This window comes from Hyperolius riggenbachi, chromosome 7 (genome assembly GCF_040937935.1).
Source record: "Hyperolius riggenbachi isolate aHypRig1 chromosome 7, aHypRig1.pri, whole genome shotgun sequence".
Taxonomy (NCBI): Eukaryota; Metazoa; Chordata; class Amphibia; order Anura; family Hyperoliidae; genus Hyperolius; species Hyperolius riggenbachi.
The window spans coordinates 232,002,707-232,009,483 of NC_090652.1; the positions used below are offsets into that span (position 1 = coordinate 232,002,707).

The 6,777-nt window shown below is 41.9% G+C and overlaps 1 long non-coding RNA gene across 1 annotated transcript; it reads right to left on the reverse strand.

Annotated features, from left to right (window-relative positions):
- Window positions 1–206: 206 nt before the first annotated feature.
- On the reverse strand, window positions 207–6,361 carry LOC137524896 (uncharacterized). The gene is made up of 4 exons (XR_011022803.1): window positions 6,280–6,361; window positions 5,725–6,094; window positions 509–618; window positions 207–323 (listed from the first exon to the last, which is right to left on the reverse strand). It is a non-coding gene; the product is annotated as an uncharacterized lncRNA (long non-coding RNA).
- Between the last annotated feature and the right edge of the window lie 416 nt (window positions 6,362–6,777).

A 6,777-nucleotide genomic window follows, 5' to 3' on the forward strand; every position in this document is an offset into this window, starting at 1 on the left:
CAGTATTGTAGACAGATGTTCCTCTTCCTCCCTCTGTACTGTAGTCAGATTATACCCCTCCTTCCCACCCCCCACCCCCAGTATCGAAGTCAAATGTCCCCCCTCCCTCACCCCAGTATTGTAGTAATATATGCTCCCCTCCTGTAACTACCGCTGGTCACAAAACGAGTCCACGCTTCATACTGATGTTACAAGTTGTTAATTTATTCTTTATCATGGGTCACCATGAAATATAGTGGAACTTTGAAGCACCAAACACCTTGACATATCAGATTTAACTTCATATACTGTGGTACATCTTCAATCTTGTCACACCGTGAAAACTGCATATAAACAATAAAGGCTTTTAGTTTCAGCCATTAGATTGCTTGCTTACACTTTTAGCATGGCATTCTATCATACATGTGCAGACATCATATGCATTATGAATATATCTAAACATTTCACATTGTTCATACTTCTTTACACAGATATTTGCATCAAAACAGGAATAAAATGTGTTCTGTACCGTGTTTGCCTCTCTGACCAGCTGTAGAATAAGGGCTATCTCTGTCCAGTCTCCATTAGCATGTGCTCTCTCCTCTATGCTGACACCAGAATGAGGCTTGGCTCTATAAGCTCAAGGGATATGCAGAGATATCAGAGTGAGGCTTGGCTCTGTGGTTCACATGAGACTTGGGGAATCAACTTAGCATTAAAGGGCCCATCCACAATAAGAAGTATGGATAACTTTAGCAAACATAATACAACTCTTTTAACATACTGGAAACTGTACAATACTGCTGAACACTGCTCTAAATAAAATAATACACTGCATTGTCATAGTAGTACACGTACTGAATGTCAGCGTCAGCTACACTCCCACCAAATTACCTTGATTTATGACCCATATCTGTATACATTTGACATCAAAGGTAAAACCTCAGAAAAATAAATCAATGGTGATTTCCACTTGGTAAATATGGATTGGAGCCTACAAGAACTTTTAAACTCAAATTGGCATATTAATTATACTACCTGAATCCTGAATATAAGCTAATATTTTAACCTATATCTTAGAGATTAGTTAGCACTTTGCAATAACTATCTTATCTAGAGGTCCTTCCTAAAGCTTTAAAGAACGCTATTGATTATTTTCAACAAGAACCACCAACTTATGCATAGGACACTCTAGAATTGATGATCTCTTCAGGTGTTCACCTCTTTTGTCTATAACCCAGACTCTTGGCATATGGGAAGTGATGAATTTCAATTATCTGGATCCTTCCAAAGTCTTAAGGTGCAAGGCATTTTGGGATCCGGACTTCCTGGAGGCTTTGTAAGTCATTGAGCCACTTCTCCCACCTTGACTTCAGTTCACTTGGCAATGGTTCATACCAACTGAGGCTTATTTGGCACGTCTCTTGGAACACCTTCTTCCTCTTCAGGAAAACTGAGGCTAAAGGTCTGCATGGATCTTCCATAGACGCTATGGTTGGGGGAATTTTCTGCCTGATAGCTGGCCTCTCGTGGATCATAACTTTAAAGGAGAATGCGTCACTTTCCATGTTCCATCTTGGAACTAGAACATTCTGTACAGGAAGGTCATCATTGTTGAGATTTACATCGTTCATTGCAGGTGCACACTCCAAATCACTGATAGACTGCAACACTTGTTGATTATTTGAGACAAATTTGTGAAGGCAAAAGTTTCTTTTACTACATAATGCTTGGGCTTCTTTCATCAGTTCAATAGCTGCATCTGCAGATTCCAGGCGTATGTGGCCATCATCAACATAGCATTTTTTCCTGATGAAGTTTTCTGCAGAAGGATGCTCACTTTCATTCTGACTGGTTAGATATTTCATTCCATAGTTGGCACAGCCTGGGGATAATGTTGCACCAAAGAGATGGGCCTTCATACAATACTCTGTGGGCTCCAAGTTAGTGTCTCCTTTTCTCCACAACAACAACCTTAGGAAATTCCTATCTTCTTCATGAACAGGAAATCTGTGAAATATTTTCTCGATGTCACATTTGACTGCAATGGGGTGTTTATGGAATCTACAAAGCACTCCAGTCAATCCATTTGTAAGATCTGATCCTGTCAGCAGATGGTCATTTAGAGCAACACCCTCATACTTTGCAGAACAATCAAACACCACCCTGATTTTATCTGGCTTGTTGGGGCGATAGACTACCTGATGTGGAATGTACCACACCTTCCCTACTTCTGGTTGGTGGTCAACTTTCTTTGCATTACCATCTTGGAGGATACCTTCCATAAACCTCACATAGTCATTCTTGAGCTTTGGGTCGCTTTCTAGTTTTCTTTTTAAGTGCTTCAGTCTCACCAAGGCCAGCTTCTCGTTGTCTGGCAAATGAGGACGTACTTTGAAGGGAGGTGGCATCTCCAGGTGGCCATTCTCATTTTGCTTGATTCCTTCTTTCAGAATGTGTAGGAATGTTATATCTTCTAGGGATATAGTCTTTTCTCCCGGACTAGTATTTGCACAGTCAGACTCTCGTACTTTAATTACAGTTATTGGGGTCACAGGCGGTATTTCTTTAACAGATACACGATGGCACAAACCTTTCACTTGTTTTGGATACAAACTCTGAGAGCTTCCAATGATACTCCAACCCAGGTCTGTCTTAATAGCATATGGCTCATAGTCGTTTCCCGTGATTATCTGTCGTGGTACAAAGGCTCTGGAGCAATCATATCCAATTAGGAGCCCAACACCACAGTCCATCAGTGGGGGTACTTCATGTGATATGACTGCAAGATGATTCCACTTGTTCGCTGTTTCACAGGTAGGAATATGTGCACGTTCAAGAGGAATACAATCTTTTGAATAAGCTGGAGGTAGGTCAAAAAGAATGTCTGAGGAGAACCCTCTAACTCTTAGTCCAGTAACTCTTTGACTCTTCACAATGGAGTCTCTTCCCATCATTGTGGATAGTTTGAGCTTCACTGGCTCCATTGTGGCTTGTAACTTCTCACAGACCTCCAGGTCGACAAACGTATTGCTGCTCTGCGTGTCTAATAGTGCGTATGCAAGTGTTTCCTTTCCTGCCGTGTTATGTGAGGAGATCCATACTGGTACAATCATTGAAGTGCTGCTACTTTCACTTCCATCCACACAGCATGACAATGCAGATGCATTTTCTTCTGATTGGGGAGCTCCGTGTCTTGTAACTTTGCCCACTGAGGAACGATCTTCATGCAATGGGGTTGGGTGATGCCTTTTACATATTGCACACGTGGCTTTTCTTTTACAGTCTTTGGAATTGTGTCCTTTTCTCAGGCAAGCAAAGCACAGTTGGTTATCATACACAAACCTTTTCTTTTCTTCGACTGACTTTTCTGTTAATCTCTGACATTGGTATAAGGAGTGGTCTTCTCCACAGAAGATGCATTTTACAGGACTTGTGTTGTTTACATGCATGTTCTCTTTCTCTGGTTTATCAGAGTCTTTTGGCCTGGTTTCATTTACATCATTGCACTTGGCCATTACATCAATCACGAATGTATCTGCCTTTGCATGCCTTGTGTCTCTTGTTGGCTTTTCTTCCAAGGGCTTTATTGCATGAAGAGATGATACTGGATTGCATGCTATCTTCGCTTCTTTTGAGACAAACGCAGCAAACTCTTTAAAACTAGGATAATCTTTGTCTTGGTCTAGTTGATCTGTGACGTAACGATTCCACCTTGAAGTCACCCAATCAGGGAGTTTGAGTAGCATTTTCTGGTTTTCCTCGCAATCGTTTAGTACTTGCAGACCCTTGATGTGAGGCATAGCATTGTCACATGCTTGTAGAAAGTCGCCATACTCTCTAAGCTTAATGTACTCCTTGGAGCCTATCTTTGGCCATTTATTAAGCTTTTCTCTAAATGCACGCTGCAACACAAATGAGTGACCATACCTTGAATTCAGTTTATCCCAAGCTTGTTTGTAAGCTTCTTCATCCTTCCTATAGAAGCATCCTTCCAGAGCAAGCTTTGCTTCTCCAGTAATGTACTTTTGCAGGTAAAACAGTTTATCAGCTGGGCTTGAGCATCGACGTTCTATAAGTGATTTAAAGCTTGTACTCCACTCTACAAACTTCAGAGGATCTCCTGAAAATACTGTCGGTTCTGGAGCCGGAAGTCGAGTTAGGACCATTGTGTCATGTATTGCTTGAGCTAGAGCTGTAATACTTTGTTGATCACTCTGACCAGTGAGGGATGCAGGAGGACAGGGATCAGTCTTTCCACTGTACACAGATCGACATCTATCTTTATTTTCTTTTGTTTCCTCTTCAGCATACACTCTAAGCTTGGCCTCCATGACCTCAATGTCTCTTTGATTCTCTAGTCTTTTTAGCTGTTGTCGTTGTGCATCAATGGCAGCTTCCATTTCAATTTCAGCCTTTTTTGCAGCAAGTTGTGCTGCTGCTTCTGCTCTCTTAGCTGAAATACTTGAAGACCCCGAGTTGTGGCTGCAGCATTTGCTAGGAACTGTGGAAATTGTGGATCCATATATAGATTTAGCGTAATCCTTGTCATAAAGCATGTGTAGCCTCATCTTCTCAGTCTCTGCATTAAAGTCATCTTCAGTTAAACGTATCCTCATAAGTCCTAATAAATCTGCTGTCACTGCTATACATGCATCAATTTTTCTTCGGACGTCTTGGGAGGGTGCTGCATGCAAACGTAAATCATCATATGTTATCTTTAACTCTGACTCAAACGTCTCAATAGAATCCATCATTTCACACAAGTCATCTTCTGAGCACTCATACTTTAGCTTTGTGCGAACCTCTCTGATTAGGATTTTCCATTTTTCATACATGGAGCTGAACTTCTTTTCTTTTTGAGCAGATTCTTGTTGTTTTAGTTCCTGCATCTTTGGTGTAAATCGTTTCTCACAACTAGATTTTCTTAACTGATCTACCCCTGTCATGACTGCCTGAGACTTCTTCAGCAATGACTCTAGTTTCTCAATTCTAGAATACTGACCTTTTATAGCACACTCTATTCTTTCTATTTCTTGCTGATTGGTTTCTGTCTTTAAGATTTCTTTTAGCTCTACTACCTTTTGCTGCAGAGACTCAATCTGTCTAGTCACCTCCCCACACTGTAACATTGGATCACTATGAACTGACATTTCACTTCTAGGCATCAGATATCTAGTGACAAACAAGAAATAGAACACTTTGCATAAATGCAGAAACAATATCTTATAACTTTAAACTCTTAAGTCTCTATTACTTAAATTATTTCTTTACTTATTGTAGTAAGATCCATCCTTTGTCTGAGACCACACAAATACGATAAAACTCTTATTTTTACACTCTCGAAGTTGCACAACAGACTGTTGTACCTGAAGTCTGTTTGCAGAAAGCAAAGCAGCGCTGCATGCAGAATCAAAGGCCTTTGTAGCAGGACACTGAATTGAAAGCTTTGTAGGAAAGATTGCAGTACTGCATGCTGAATCTGTCTATCTCTGGATGAAGCACACTTTCAATAAAGCAGGGCTGCACGCTGAATCTGTAGCACACTTTCAGTAAAGCAGGGCTGCACGCTGACTCTGTAGCACACCTTCAGTAAAGCAGGCTGCACGCTGACTCTGTAGCACACTTTCTGTAAAGCAGGCTGCACGCTGACTCTGTAGCACACTTTCAGTAAAGCAGGGCTGCACGCTGACTCTGTAGCACACTTTCAGTAAAGCAGGGCTGCACGCTGACTCTGTAGCACACCTTCAGTAAAGCAGGGCTGCACGCTGACTCTGTAGCACACCTTCAGTAAAGCAGGGCTGCACGCTGACTCTGTAGCACACCTTCAGTAAAGCAGGGCTGCACGCTGACTCTGTAGCACACTTTCTGTAAAGCAGGGCTGCACGCTGCATAATGATCTCTCATCAGGATGGATTTAGCACACGTTTTCACTGTAACTACCGCTGGTCACAAAACGAGTCCACGCTTCATACTGATGTTACAAGTTGTTAATTTATTCTTTATCATGGGTCACCATGAAATATAGTGGAACTTTGAAGCACCAAACACCTTGACATATCAGATTTAACTTCATATACTGTGGTACATCTTCAATCTTGTCACACCGTGAAAACTGCATATAAACAATAAAGGCTTTTAGTTTCAGCCATTAGATTGCTTGCTTACACTTTTAGCATGGCATTCTATCATACATGTGCAGACATCATATGCATTATGAATATATCTAAACATTTCACATTGTTCATACTTCTTTACACAGATATTTGCATCAAAACAGGAATAAAATGTGTTCTGTACCGTGTTTGCCTCTCTGACCAGCTGTAGAATAAGGGCTATCTCTGTCCAGTCTCCATTAGCATGTGCTCTCTCCTCTATGCTGTAGTGTTGTCCGGATCATGAACGATTCGGATCTTTGATCCGAATCTATTTAATGAGTCGATCATCCGAATCATCAAAATGAACGATTCGGATCGCAAAAGGGGCGGGGCCAGGAGCGACACGCCCCCTCTCAGCGGGCAGCGGGGTCCTGGAAGCAGAGCTGAGATGGATCGCTCTGTTGGGTGGAAGCCAGCCGTGCAGGGAGACAGGTAGAGAGGACATGGGTGCCAATGCCAGATATGTGTAGAGCACACATACTGGCTATAACGTGCTGCTCATTACAGGCTGTCTGTTCCGTAGTGCTGCACAGTGATCACATGGGAAGCTTTTGGCTCAGCACAGCTCAGTAACTTTGCAGCCACTGTGATTGCAAGCGCAATATGATCCTCCTCCACTCGGCACTAAACAGCTGCACTT